The 14,953-nt window shown below is 46.3% G+C and overlaps 1 protein-coding gene across 4 annotated transcripts in view; it reads right to left on the bottom strand.

Annotated features, from left to right (window-relative positions):
- Positions 1–12,344, bottom strand: part of GNB4 (G protein subunit beta 4) — a 39,974-nt gene extending 27,630 nt beyond the window's left edge. For 2 of the 4 annotated variants that reach the window (XR_014547970.1, XM_083613530.1), the window contains exon 1: positions 12,010–12,344. The gene's annotated coding sequence lies outside the window, so the exon portion shown is untranslated. Of the gene's footprint in view, positions 1–5,714; positions 5,835–12,009 lie in introns of those variants that run through there. The other 2 variants (XR_014547971.1, XM_083613531.1) reach the window with 1 other exon arrangement.
- Positions 12,345–14,953: the final 2,609 nt, after the last annotated feature.

The following is a 14,953-nucleotide window of genomic DNA, read 5'->3' as shown; positions in this document are numbered from 1 at the left end:
TGCAGCATTACAAATATATATTCAGTCCAAGCTTTAAAACGTAAACCTGTGTCTGCATATTTAACCACTTTGTCATTTCTAACCCCCAAACAAAAAAATTTCTGTAAGCCATGACAGCACTAAGCATCAAACATAAAGGATGCTAAAACCATGAGTAAATCACTGGGAAATCATGGAACCGATTGCCCTTGCCTTACCACAAGGTAAAAGTGCAATGTCTTTAAAATGGCACTCATGTCACAAATCCCATATATCTTAAAATATTAGCTTAGAAAACAACTACCGTATTTTTCGTCCCATAGGATGCTCCGTCCCATAGGACGCACCTAGTTTTTTGGGGGGGAAATAAAGGAAAAATTTTTTTCCTTTATTTCCCCCCCAAAAGCAGGTCGGGGAAACCTAACCAGGTCAAGGAACAGCGGGATGGCAGCGCTGCGCCTCCCTGCTGTCCCCCGAGCTTCTGGGGCTGGCCGATGTCTGCCCAGCGCGAGGGGCGCTCTACTTCAGGGCGCCCCGCCCGCCGGGCGGCAGGCTGCTATCCGCAGCGTGGGGAGCCCTGTGGGGAACTCCTGCGAGGCTCCCCACGCTGCGGATGTCTGTCCGGCGCGCGGGGCGCTCTGCTTCAGGGCGCCTTGCCTGCCGGGCGGCAGGCTGCTATCCGCAGCGTGGGGAGCCCTGCGGGGAACTCCCGCAGGGCTGCCTAGGCTATGGATGTGTTCCCGAAGCGCCGGGCGCTCTGCTTTCAGGGCGCCCGACACTCCGGGAAGCAGGCTGCTATCCGCAGCCTAGACAGCCCTGCGGGAACTGCGGATGTCTTCCTGAAGCCTGGAGAGCGAGAGGGGTCGGTGGGCACCGACCCCTCTCGCTCTCCACGCTTCAGCGAGAGCCTGCATTCGCCCCATAGGACGCACCCAGATTTCCCCTTCATTTTTGGAGGGGGAAAAGTGCGTCCTATAGGGCGAAAAATACGGTAAATATACGAAGTAGAACTTTGCTCCAAATCAAGATATCTTATCACCTTTATTTTTTACATACAAATAGATGGAAATAAATGGAAACTTCTTCAAAGGCTTTAGCCACATGATCAAAATTCCAGAAAAGGGACAGGCACAATGGGGAATCTACTTTGCATGGCTCAACAGGTATAGCTACTAACAATTATAATTTTGCTAAATGCTTCATTTAGACTAAAATCTATACTATTGGCAACTCCCCACATAATCTCAATTTTCAAAGTGCTCCAGGTCACTAAGGTCAACTTCACACATGCTGCACTGTGATAATTCCTATGAACAGGGAAAATATGTGTGTTTGGGATCCATATGAAGACTCACTGCTAGGTGTAAAATTGACAGGTGGCTACTTGCAGTTTCGAGACTTTCAGTTTCTGAGCACCTACGGATCTCACACATGCGCACATCATTGCAAGCCAAGATTCACATTAAGGTTCCAATGCGATATGCGGACAGTATTGCTCATCATCAGTGATGTCAGGGGTTTCTATTCAATAGGTTCAACATTTAGTCAGCCACATTCCAAGTAACACTCTGAATTCCTGTAACATATTGTCCCTGCCCCCTGCCTCTCTCTGTCTTTCTCTATATAACACATACAGGAATGCATGCAGACACACAAACATACCCTAGGTTAAGCATCTCTTACAGCAATGTGAAATTAATGGGGCTTTGATTCCACAATGGGGAATAAAGATAAACCTCTAACAAATACCCAACAGGGGTAGCGCTAGATTTATTCTAGTTCTGCTCCCCTTGGCTAGGTCAGTGTTAGAGAAGGATTCTTACTGCCAATCTGGTGGCTACACTAAATCCAGTGCTTTGCATAATTACCAGCAAGCTGCAGTTTCCCATTTCTTAAGTCCAACGGAACATGTGAAGAAATCCAGATATACGTATACAAGGCCAACATTTTCAAGCTCTGACTATTGTTGCTCTCAGAACCTGGTGCAGAACAGCTTCCTCTCTTCGAATGGTTGACAGGTAGTCACTGTAGACTACTCTTACAGGCGAAACTAACGAAGAGATTTTTACAACATAATAAAAAAAAATGCTACGGCCATCAGAGGTCAGATAAATTTGTTTAGAAAAGGGGAAGCGGATCCAGGCTGTTAGTTGGCTTTTTCTCCTCCTCAGTATATTTTGAACTACAAGTAGGATGGTTCTGTACTTAAAGTTTTATCCTCATGTTCTTCACTATCAAGTTTTACATAAGAGTCACCAAATCTGGGCAAAACTGATCCTTTATTTTCTGCCCAGCTGATCAGTGCAATATATATCACTCACAACTAGTATTATCAGATTATTATTATTATTTCTTTATTAAATTTCTATACCGCCCTTCATCTGGTTATCAGAATGCATGCATGTAAAGAGATGATTTAATTTACACCAAGTTCATGAACTCAAACGTGAGCGACTTTTCCTATGGCAGGAATGGTTAACTATTTCCCAACAGTTAATCCTTTTCAAACTGTGACACTAACGATGCAGCATGGATGGCTAAACTGATGCCAAAAGTGATCTAAGCAGTAAGGTTTTGTGGCAGTCCAGGAAAGCACCAAGAGACTGTGGGCCGTACTGCACTATAATGGATTCCTGCTTGCCTCTCCTGAATTGCCAGCTCACTAAACTAGAGGAAATAAACTACCCCTAGCAAAGGGAAAACACACCCATTCAGTACCGGGGTGATGGAGGTGGGAGTAAGGAAAGGAATCATACATAGTTTCATTCATGCATGGATTATCTAATATTATGCACCAGGCACACTTAAGGAAAGTACTGGCTTCCCAAAGAAATTAGCTACTACAACACTGAAATTTCAAAACCGATGTAAACACTAGAAATTTTGTACAATTTGTACTATTGCCCCATATGATGGCTTGGGATGATTTATAAAACCATGCGCTAGTCGTAACTCATCACTTGCTACCCAGCACATACTCTTAAATCTATTAAGCTCAATACCAAGCCATTACTAAATGTGTATACTAATTTCCCTCCTAACCCACCAGAGATCATGGGATTTTGTGAGACACCATATCCAGGATTTGATATGTCAACACCCCGTGCCTGTCCATTCCTCATGTTGAGTAATATCCTTTATGCCATCAGCCAGTTTTACCCAAGTAAAAGGCAGCTTGCAATTGCCAACAATTACACCTTTTTATTATTTTTGTATTTATTAGTCTCTTTTCCACCCCCCCCAAAAAATGAATCCCAAAGTAGCATATAAAAATTAATAGTAAAAACAAGTTTAAAGCAAGCTAAAATACAGATGTAACATATACAGTGGTACCGTGGTTCTAGAACTTAATCTGTTCCGAGAGTCTGTTCGACTCCCAAAACCGTTTGAAAATTAAGGCGTGGCTTCCAATTAGCTGCAGGCGCTTCTTGCACTCAATCGAGAGCCACGCCGGACGTTCGGCTTCCAAAAAACGTTCGTAAACTGGAACACTCACTTCCGGGTTTGCGGCGTTCGGAAGACCGTTTGTTCGGGAGCCAAGCCATTAGGACTACCAAGGTACCACTGTATATAAAAAAATGATCCAATTTAACCTTTGCATCACAGATAGTGAGGGTGCCAGACACGCCTCCCTGGGGACAACATTCTATAAATGGGGAGCCACCACTGTGAAGGCCTGTTCTTGTGTTGCCACCCTTCCACCTCAGTCAGAGAGAACACAGGGAGAAGGGCCTCTGATGAAGAGCATAGGGTCCGGGTTGGTTCACATGACCTGACTTTCGACACCTTTTTTGCCTAGTAATCAGATGTCCTGTTTTGCAAAACTTTACACACCACCATCAACATATAAAACAAGTCTTGTGAGAGATGTGTATTATCCCTCTCTCTTTTGCCTACACCTACTAATCTCAGGGGTTGTGCGTTTGAGCCCCACGTCAGGCAAAAGATTCCTGTATTGCAGGGGGTTGAACTAGATGAGCCTTGTGCTCCCCTCCAACTCTACAATTCTATGATACTTTTACTCTATTAAAAAAAAAGATCAGAGGTGAAAATTGCTTTTCTGCCTCCCACTAACATATGATGTACTTTTAACACACAAGTGTCATGTAACGGGCTTCACTGCTTTTTGCAGTGATATGAGAAGACCAGAAGTTTTGACCAAGATAATCCCATTAGCCTTTTTAACATGGACTCTTCCACTCTCTTCTTCCCCATCTATCATCCAAGGATGCATGCTTAAAATCCTTTAGCTATCTTCTGAAACCCACTCTATCCACAGGTAACAAGTCTATAAACACTGGAAGAGAACATGGGAATCAAAAGACAGCAGTTATCCCAGACAGAATCTGAGCACAATCCTGTAGATGAGGCATGAAAGTGGTTAAAGAATAGTAAAGCAGGTTATTTTCTTTTCTTTTTTAACTCATCCTTTCCATATACACCCACACATGATTATGAATAAAATGAAGGTTCTAACCCATTCTTTAAATAAATAATAAATTGCTCACTCTGCTCACAAAAGTTGATAAGGCATCCAACAAAGGAATAAAAACAAAATGCTCTCAAAGAACACAATGTCTCAAAGCTGGGGGGGGGGGGCAGACTATTAACCTGTTCTGTATCAATGACGTGGTATTTTAGTAGAAGTTGTCTTATAGCAACCAACAGCGTAAGGCTGACCAACAACTCTTCCAGGATCGGGACAAGAGAGTCGCTCTCAGACCAACTACATCATACAAAGATAAACGTAAGAGTGAATCCAGACCATTTGGAAGGCAGAACAGGCTCTTGCTTGGCACCAACATCCTAACCTTAATGTATATTTTACTCAGATGTAAACCCCACTGCATTCAATGAGGCTCACGAAGCATTTACACCCCACCCTTTACACCTCACAACCACTCCGTAAGGTAAGGTTAAAGCAAGAGAGTCAAGCCCAAGACCTGCTGGCCAGTTTCGCTGCTGAATAGCAACCTGAACCGCTCCAAGGCAAACTAGCCACTAATATTTCCACACGGGCATTTCCACACCAGAGCCCAGGTTCCAGAGGACTGAATGGGTTCAACTTCTGAGCAAACATGCACAGGGCGGGGCTGTAAGGCATGTAATGTGTGCAAGCTAGAGGGAAAGGACTGGGAAGCTGTAAAAAAAAAATGGAACAGCTCAGCTGGTAGAGCATGAGATCTCAGGGTTGTGGGTTCGAACCCCAGGATGAGCAGAATATTCCTGCCTCGCAGGGGGTTGGACTAGGTCAGGCTTCCTTCAACCTCAGCCCTCCAGATGTTTTTGGCCTACAACTCCCATGATCCCTAGCTAGCAGGACGAATGGTCAGGAATGATGGGAATTGTAGTCTCAAAACATCTGGAGGGCGGAGTTTGAGGAAACCTGGACCAGATGACCCTCACAAGTCTATGAGCCCGTGTGGCCCTCCAGGCGTTGCTGGGTGGCCCCAGGGGCTGATGGGAGTTGTAGTCCAGCAGTACCTGGAGGGCAGGTAACACAGGTTTCCCAATGCCCACCCCTACCAGCCCTCAAGTATCCAGGGGGCTCCCTCTCCTCACAGCTTCTCCCATAGCGGGGGGGGGGTCTCCTTCCTTCTCCCCCTACCCACCTCCAGCCCCAGATGCCAATCACTGAAAAGGGCGGGAAAGAGGCGCGCGCGCAGGGGGGGGGTGTGTCGCCCTCACAGAGAAAACCCCGAAGCCGCGGAGGCAGACGGCCGCCGCACACCCACCTTCTTCTTTCCCCCCCGAGCGGGCGGAAGGAGACGACGAAGGGACAAGAGAGCCGGACCGAACGCCGAAAGCTTGAGCGGGACCGAGCTGCGAGAGGAGGGGCGTGGCCAACGCGCTCCCGTCAGCCGCTCGCTCTTCCCCGGCCCCTTCGGACGGCGGAGCAGCCAATCAGGGCGCCGCCCGCGGCTATAAGTTTTCCAGGAGGCCACGCCCCGTTTCCTCCCTCCCCTCGCCCGCTTTTTTTCCTTCCCCAATGTCTCGTCACGGCGATGCCCCTGTGGTAACCGCCCAAGTTTCCTTGTTCCGTTATCGGGAGGGCTTCCCTTCCTCCAACGCCACCCCCGTCCCAGTTCTAAATGGACCAGCCCACACGCTGGCTTGAGCGGGGCAAGGAAGGGGAAAGGAGCGGGCAACTTCGGGGAAGAGGGGTGCGCCCTCTCCCTGCTGCGAGCCCAGCTAACTCACACCCTCGCATACGCGACTGTGGAGGTTTTTTGTTAACTAGGGAGTCTGCCTCATTCACCTCCCCGGGGCTTGCTTCTGAGTAAACGCGCAACAGTTGAAGCGTTTTTTTGTTTGTTTTTTAATGTATTGCCTCCAACAACCCTGTGAGGTAGGGCTGCGTTTAGCTTTAAGCCGCCTCGAGCCCCCAGCAGTGGGAAAGGCGTGCTATAGTAACGACAACAACAAAAGTTAGGTGAGGGGCAGTGACTGGCCCCCCAACTTCTGCCCCCCCCCAGCATTTTCATGGCCAAGTGGGGATATGAACTCAGCTCTCCCCAAATCCTAGTTCCAACACTAACCAGTACACCATCTGTTTGCTGCGTTTTCCACACTGGTGAGCCCAACCTAAAAGCACACCATATGCAAAGTTTGCAAAAAGCGTGATTAAGAAAAGCCCGGCTGGATCAGACCAAAGCAAAGGTCTTTTTAGTCCAGTGTCCAGTTCCCCCATTGTGGCTGACTAGATGCCCACAAGCTGGACAGGATGGCAGGGCCAGCCCAGCCATTAGGCAAAGTGAGGCTACCACCTCGGGCAGCGGGATCTACAGGTGCAGCAGATCCCAGGGTAGATCTTTACGTTTCCGAGCACAATTCAAAGTCTTAGTGCTGACCTTTAAAGCCCTAAACGGCCTCAGTCCACTATACCTGAAGGAGCGTCTCCACCTCCATCATTCTGCCCGGACACTGAGGTCCAGCGCCGAGGGCCTTCTGGCGGTTCCCTCACTGCGAGAAGTGAGGTTACAGGGAACCAGGCAGAGGGCCTTCTCGGTAGTGGCACCCGCCCTGTGGAACGCCCTCCCACCAGATGTCAAAGAGAAAAACAACTACCAGACTTTTATAAGACATCTGAAGGCAGCCCTGTTTAGGGACGCTTTTAATGTTTAATAGACTATTCTATTTTAATATTTTGTTGGAAGCCGCCCAGAGTGGCGGGTACAAATAATAAATAATAATAATTATTATTATTATTATTATTATTATTATTATTTCTCCCCTTGTTCCCGAGGTAAATCTTCATTCACCCCTTCTTCCTTTGCAGGGGATGGGTGACATTTTGTGGTTCGGCTCAGAGGCTAAAATGTCCTGGGCTAGCCCCACAGGATGGAAATAGCCCTTTCCTGTGACCCGTTCCCTCCTTCCCACAATCGGTATACAGAGCTACGCAGCTTCAGAATTTGATTCTATGCCTCCTTCCTTACGGGAGAGTAAGTGTCACTTAAGTCACTGGGTCTTACTTCTGAGAACAGCTACATCATTTGCAACACAATCCTATATGTTCAATGGGGATTCCTCCCAATGCACAGGTTTGCAGCCTTGGTAGATAAAACACTTCGATTGTTGTGCTCTTGACCTCCCCCCATGGGCGTAGCCAAGACTTTTGTTAGGGGGGCAGAACCAACATGATTGCTCAGTTAAGTATTCCTATTGTTTGACTTGATCTGCAGGGGCAGCTGCCCCTCCCTGCCCCCGCTTGACTACACCCATGCCTCCCACCCCCCATTTATCTGGCAGCAAATGCATATACAGTTTTAAATATAGGTATTAAAATAATTGCTATCATAGAAAAGGCATTCCCTCCCCATGTGGGAGAGAAATAGAAAGGCATCTGTGAAGATGATGTCTGCCAAAGTCCATTTATCTCTCAATAAATATTTCCTGGATACCTTACAGAAAAAAATATTTAAAATACAGCATACTAATTAAAACCAACAATAAGAGAGAGCAAAAAAAACCTTCATTACAACAGAGTCAGCATAAAACAATATACAGCCCAGACTTAAAGGGCAATAAAAAAAAGCCTGACTGAATAAAAATATCTTCATCTGGCACCAAAAAGACTGTAAAGAAAGCACCAGGCAACCTCCCTGGGGAGACTATTCCATAGTCCAGGTGCCACTACAGAAAAGGCCCCGTCTGTAATGGCCACTCAGTGTGCTTCTTTTCCTTTAGAACCTTTTAAATATGCAAAGATACTTTGTTTCATACATTTTGTCAACTAAAACTTACATAATTAACTGAGATTTATTTCTCTATGTTCCCCCGTACCCAGGAGTAAGGTTGTAAACTCTTATTTGGGAATAAGCCACATTAAATTTAATAGGTTTTACTACTTATGAGTAGGTACAGGTACCAATATTTATTTCAGTACCTATGAAGCTGCTTTACAGAGATTAACCCTCCCTAGCACGCATCATACAAAAAAAATATTCAAAATTATTCAATTATTCAAAATGTAAGTTACAAACCATAAAACCACCATATACAAAACACCTAAAAATATTTTTTCTTGTAAGCAAACATACATAGCGCTGGACTCCCATGTACTTGAAGTAAGCCTTCCTGGAATGAAATGGGTTTTACTTCTAAGTAAGCAAAACTAAGATTGGGTTCTGTACGGCATTTGAGCCGCATGTAAAATGTGGTCTTTGCATTGTGGATCTCTGAGTGCAGACGTGTTCAGAGAAGCCTACACATGTACAACACTGTGCACATAGTTTCCGCACGATATGCACAGAGGTGTACCAATGGGTATCCCCCTTTGCGGAGATCTGCACTCAGTGCGCAGAGGCAGAGACTAGGGATGACGCAATGTCCAACATGGAGGATGGAGCCAGTAAGAGCAGCAGTAAGCATATGCCCTAAGCCTGGAGCTACACATTAACAGGGTTGTAAGAGCATGCTGACGTTGTGTTATGCAGAGCCCTCACTGGCCAGGCAGAAAGTCAGTTACAATCAACTACAGAGAAAACAATTCTTTAATCAAAAATCATTTACAGTGTAACCCAGCACATGTTTGCATGGGGGAAAGTTCCACTCTATTCAAGGGAATGCAGTCCCAGAAACCACACATATAGTTGACAAGGTGTGTGTGTGTGTGTGTGTGTGTGTGTGTGTGTGTGTTTTCCAAATAATGGCTAGTGTCGGAAAAGACTTGAGAAACCCAGCTTCAAATCCACACCAAAACTTTATTTATCCTCCTCCAAAGGGTTGTTGTGAGCATAAAGAGAGGGTTCGTGGATCAAATGCACTGCCCTAAGCTCCTTAAAGGAAGAGCAGAATGAATGTAATATATAATAATTATGTAATGGAAATAATAGAATAGCTAATAGAAGGTTAAATCACCAGAACTTCAAAGTAGTGTTAAAAAAAATGTGCCCGGTAAATCACAGCTAGGAGGAGGATTTTTATCAGGACTATAGCACATAAACTGCAAACTGCAATCCCACTCCTGATTCCCCCCACCACCCCGCAAAAAAACACTATTTACACATTTGTAAAGATGAAAGCAGCTGCAAGTGCCGCATTTTAACATCACATGCAGTTTAGTCCCAATGCATGCAATATGTGAACATGGAGAATGTTCATCCAAAGCACAGGGTTGCATTTTCTATGGGAACTTTGTAAGAGAAAGAAAATACGAGGAGGAAGATTTACAAAATGTTTTTAAAGGGCTTCAGGAGTGCTCCCACCATTCAGATTTACAGCAGGGAATTACTCAGCTTCTAACGAAATAACAGAGCGAATAAAGCGAATGAATTTTTCCTTGCTAGAAAAAAAAAAGGAGGCATTATTATCTCCTGAGACAAGCAGGTTAACCCCCTATGCGAAATGTGTTTTGATGTCCCACAACAACTGCCTAACAACACAAAAATTGCCTCCTAAGGCCTTGATCCCGTGTTCAAAGAAGCCCACGCATGTTCAACGCTATGCACATACGCTATATATGGCACAGCAACAAATCCAGCAGAAGATGTCCCCTCGCCTTTCCTATGCCTGTACAGTGCAAAAGACCGCGCAGCGTGTTTTTTTTTTTACAGGAAATTTTCCAATAGAGAATTTAATAATTCCACCTCGCTTCCATTCTGTACTCACAGGAACCAATATGGTGGGAACTGTCTTTATCATGCTAGGAGTGACATGAGGTACTCATACAGCAGGGCACCTCTGCTGCAATGTACCTAGTTTGGTTGTAGTTTGGAGAACGGCACCATATTGTCTACGCATATCTCTGCATTTATTTATTTATTTATTTAGGTCTCCAGCATCTACAGGCAACAAGTCCCGTCTTCTTGCTAGACGCAGTGTGCAAACTTCATCCCTCATCTTTGAAGGCTACGCACCGACATTTAAATTAAAACACACCAAGAACATTTTCGTACCTGTGCTGGGTTTTTAAAACACTTGCAGCAGGGAATGGGGGAAATCTACAGCAAAAGAGGTTTTCCAGGTATAATTTTCACTGGAAACTAGAAAAAGGGTTCTCAACCCCATCCGTGCCAATAAATTGAAGAGATGCAACATCAGCTTACCTGAGACAAATGCCCCAATTCTAAAGCATCACTTTGAACTAAGCCCCTTTCCCACGTAAGTACTCGCTTCCCACACAGTGGTCACAATCCACAGCCTTGCAGTGCATTCTAGCACCGCCACATCCATTGCACCTACCAAACAGATTGCTGGCTCTGGTGGTGCCTATCAGAGATAGGAGGAGGAAAGAGGATCCACATAACAGGGTGGCCACCCACTCGCAGACCTGACCCAGCCAAGATACTTGTTTGCAACAGCCCTTACGTGCGGCACCCGTTGGCGCATGAAGACCACATCCAGCAAAGGTAACCGGTTGCCTTGAAGAAACCTACAAAGATTGCCTTTTGCAGGGGTTTGGGTTCTTCAACGTTTAAAGATACAAGCATAATGGGGTTTGAGATATGGGCATTGCCGCACAACAGCCTAGTTTACCAGAGGCATAAAACGGACTGAAAAAAGTAGTGTGTTTATCAACGCAACATTAGCAAGACACAGCGGAGGATACGTCAAAGGGTCAAAATGAACAGTGGCATTAATGGTCATTATTATTATTATTACTTGAACGCCTTTTGCCAGCTGAAAAGCTAAACCTAACAATCTCCTGGAGAATCAGGGCATGGATCCTAACCACTTGTTGTAGCAGGACGCACCAGCACACACAGTGGCAAAAGGGAGGCAATAAGCTCGTGTGAATGAATGAGCCGCCTACGGTATTGTTGTTGTTGTTGTCGTCGTTACAATGAGACATGCAAATTTGGCTGTAAATTTAAAGCCCCCTCCCCATTTTTAACCAGGAAATAATATCGTGGGGGGGGGGGCAGTGAGAAGACACCAACAACATACAGTCTGGCCACAACCATTCATTGCGGCAGTGTGCCACTGTCACGCCCACATTTGTCTTCTGATCCGCCCCTGGGATTTCCGCGAAACCCGGGAGGTTGCAGAGAAAGTCCCGGGGTGGGAGGGAAATCATAGCTATCTGGGTGTGCCTTTAAAAAGCCGCCGCCGCCACCACCTCCTTGAGTAACGAAGGCGCCTTTTTTTGCGCATTTGCAGTCAAAGAAGCCGCGCATCGCATGCATGCATGCACGCTAACAAAAAGGAAAACGCGGGCTGGATCGATATTCGCATTATTAATGCAGGGGGTTCCCCGTGGGGAGGGGGGGGAACACGACACACACGGAATTGTCTTTCTTTACAAATGGGCGTCGCCACACTTTTTTTGCAGCAGCAGCCTGAGCAATGCCTGAGCCTTTTGTTAGCTAGGGAACGGATGCGAATAGACGCTTGCCCCCTTAATCCGGAGTGAACCCGGACTTCGGTTCCCCAGCCCCCGACTCCCGATGCAATGCACGCGATTCTTTCGGGAGACCCGGAGCAGCCGCTTTTTGCCGCCAGACAGCCTCTGCCATCGAGCGCGGTTCCAGCACCAATCAATCAATCAATCAATCAATCCAATTATTGACAAGGGGATCTACTCACAAGACTTGGCGAATTTCCCTCCCTGTGCGTCGCCGTCTGCGCCTCTGCTGCGTTTTTTCCCTTCTTTTCTGCTTTTGTTTTTCCGCTTTCCCTTTTCTTTCCGTTTAAGGCTCCACTCTGAATGTCACAAAATAAATGCGTCCATTGTGCATTGCAACCACCCTGAAGCCTCGCTTGAACTGGAGCGGTTCCTCTCCCACTTCCCCCTTTCCTCGTGTGCTCATCCAACGTGATGGACAGTTGCTATGGTTTCGCATCTCTGACGTCAACGACATTAAAGAGAAAGAGCTTTCCTTTGCTGCCTGGGATAACTCCCACCAAGGAGCACAAAAAAAAGAGAGAGAGACAGAAAGAGGATTTCTTGTGCAGTCGAGCCTGGCAGGGCGTAGTCCAGGCACCTCCCGTTTCTTCCCACTGAGGCAGCTATCACTCAGTAATTACTGCAGAGATATTAGAATTATTAAGCCTTGCCAGGGATGCTTGCATACTGGGCTGGCACTACTATTAGGCAGACTGAGGCAGCTGGCTCAGGTGGCAAGGTGCTGGGGGGCAGGCAGCAAAGTGGTGGGTGATGTCGGCCAGCTCTGTGGCCCATAAGACAGCCCACCACCCTCTGGGGGGGGTCGGTGTGGGGCGGCGTCTCAACCCCCATAGTGAACTTAAGAGTCAACAGCCAGTCTGGTCAGCTTCTGAGTGTGGAAAGGTTGTTGGAGGCAGGGAGAGAGGGGGGAAAAACCCATCATCTCCTTTGTCTCAGACAAGGGAAATGCCTTGGACGCACAAATATTAACATGTACTTAATGCAATAAAGTTTGTTTCTCAATATACATAGTATTGTGTTCAGAAGTGGTTCTGTCTTAAAGGTAAAGGGACCCCTGACCATTAGGTCCAGTCGCGGACGACTCTGTGGTTGCGCGCTCATCTCGCTCTATAGGCTGAGGGAGCCTGCGTTTGTCTGCAGACAGCTTGTGGTCATGTGGCTAGCATGACTAAGTCACTTTTGGCGAACCAGAGCAGCACACAGAAACGCTGTTTACCACCCCGCCAGAGTGGTACCTATTTATCTACTTGCATTTTGACATGCTTTCAAACTGCTAGGTTGGCAGGAACAGGGACCAAGCAATGGGAGCTCACCCCATCACAGGGATTTGAACCGCCGACCTTCTGATCGGCAAGTCCTAGGCTCTGTGGTTTAGATCACAGCACCACCCACGTTCTATCTTAGTGTTATCTTATTATTTAATTTTGTGTATAAAATTACATACTGAGTGACATTGCCATCGGTGTGTTTTTTTATTGCCCTGGCCTTTTTTATTGCCATAGCAGCAAAACAAATAAACAAACAAAGTGAATTAATTGATCCCCATGTAATTTACTGTCGGTTGATTGATGTCTGAATAGTTGTGGTTTTTTTTTAAAGTAGCTTTATCACTAACTGAGTGAATTCAGTTTTCAGGATATAGAAACTAAATACTGTATATCAAATTGCCCAAAGATCACAGAGCAGTATAGAAATAAGAACAATTATAAAATACTTGGCAAACAAAAATCCAAGTTGATGCAAAATGTTGACCCATAGACAGGCCTCTGACCCAGAGGGCTAACACAATCAAAATGGGGGGGGGGGGGTGAGGAACAGAATCCAGCCAGCTGTCTGGATCCTGAACTCCCTTAAACCTCTCAAGCTATTTTGACAGCTAGGTGCAGCCACCCATTTGCCCAATTCCTGATATCACCTTCCTACCAGGACAGTTATCTTTCCACAAGGGCCAACGTTGATGCCGAAATCCAGCATCGCCATAACTCTGCAAATGCATGTTGTACAGATGCCTGATTATCGTCTTCCAAAGCAACTACTCTATTCCGAACTTAAAAATGGAAAATGTAATGCTGATGGTCAACAAAAGAGGTTTCTCAAGGCAAATCTTAACCGCAAATCTTAAAAAATGTAGTATAAACACCGACAATTGGGAAACACTGGCCTGCAAGCATTTCTGTTGGAGAACAGTCTTTACCCAAGGTGTGATGGACTCTGAAGACTCTTGAACTCAGAACGAAAGCGAGAAACGTCCTAAGAGGAAGGCTTTTTGGCAATCAACTCCTGCCTGGAAACCTGTGTCCCCACTGTGGAAGGATATGTGGATCCAGAATTGGCCTCCACAGTCACCCACGGACACACGGTTAAGACCGTTTTCATGGAAGACAATCTTAGTTGCCCACGAGTATTCACCAAATAAGAAGAAAAGAATCAGGTGAAGTGTTTTCCTTTGCCTGTGGGGTTCGAAATCAAACCCCCTAGGCACAGATGCAGGATTTTGGAAACGCTGGTGACTGGCGGCACCTGCAAATCTCACTTTGGGCAAGGATCAGCTGCTCTGCTGGGGCGCTCCCAAGTTGGGATTTGGCACCGCAATCTAAATGCCACTGAATACAAACCCCACTTGAACAAGGAACAATCAGAAGTGCACTTTAAGCTTCCCGATTGTTCCTTGGCAGCCGCATAATTTACTCACCCAACATCAGGTGTGAGGCAGGTGGGTGTAGCTTTGAAGAAACCACTTCATGGGCCAAATTAGGACCCCTGCCGGGTCTAATTAGACCCAGGGGCCAAAGATCCCCCACTGCTGACCTAGAAAATAGACATAAGAGAAATGACAGAGGAAAGCAGGGATGGAGGCTGCGGGTAGAACAGGTGAATAATTGATTATTACATTTCCTTAGGCTTAGTTGCAGTAGGACGATGGTGGAATCAGGGGTGTTGTACCAAAAGCAGCACATAAGCCCGATGTCCTTATCTTTCCTTATCTCGTCAGCAGGCAACTATTTCTGGCTCCTTATTCCTCTCTTGCCAGCCTAGCCCTCTTGCTTCCCCAGGCTGAATGAACACAGGCACTGACACCCAAAACAAGAAGCGTGATTGTCACCAGAACGTCTCTGATTCAAA

The sequence above is a fragment of the Podarcis filfolensis genome (assembly GCF_964270895.1).
Source record: "Podarcis filfolensis genome assembly, chromosome: 5".
NCBI lineage: Eukaryota > Metazoa > Chordata > Lepidosauria > Squamata > Lacertidae > Podarcis > Podarcis filfolensis.
Note: the sequence above shows the minus strand (reverse complement) of the source record. Positions and strands in the feature narration are given on the sequence as shown.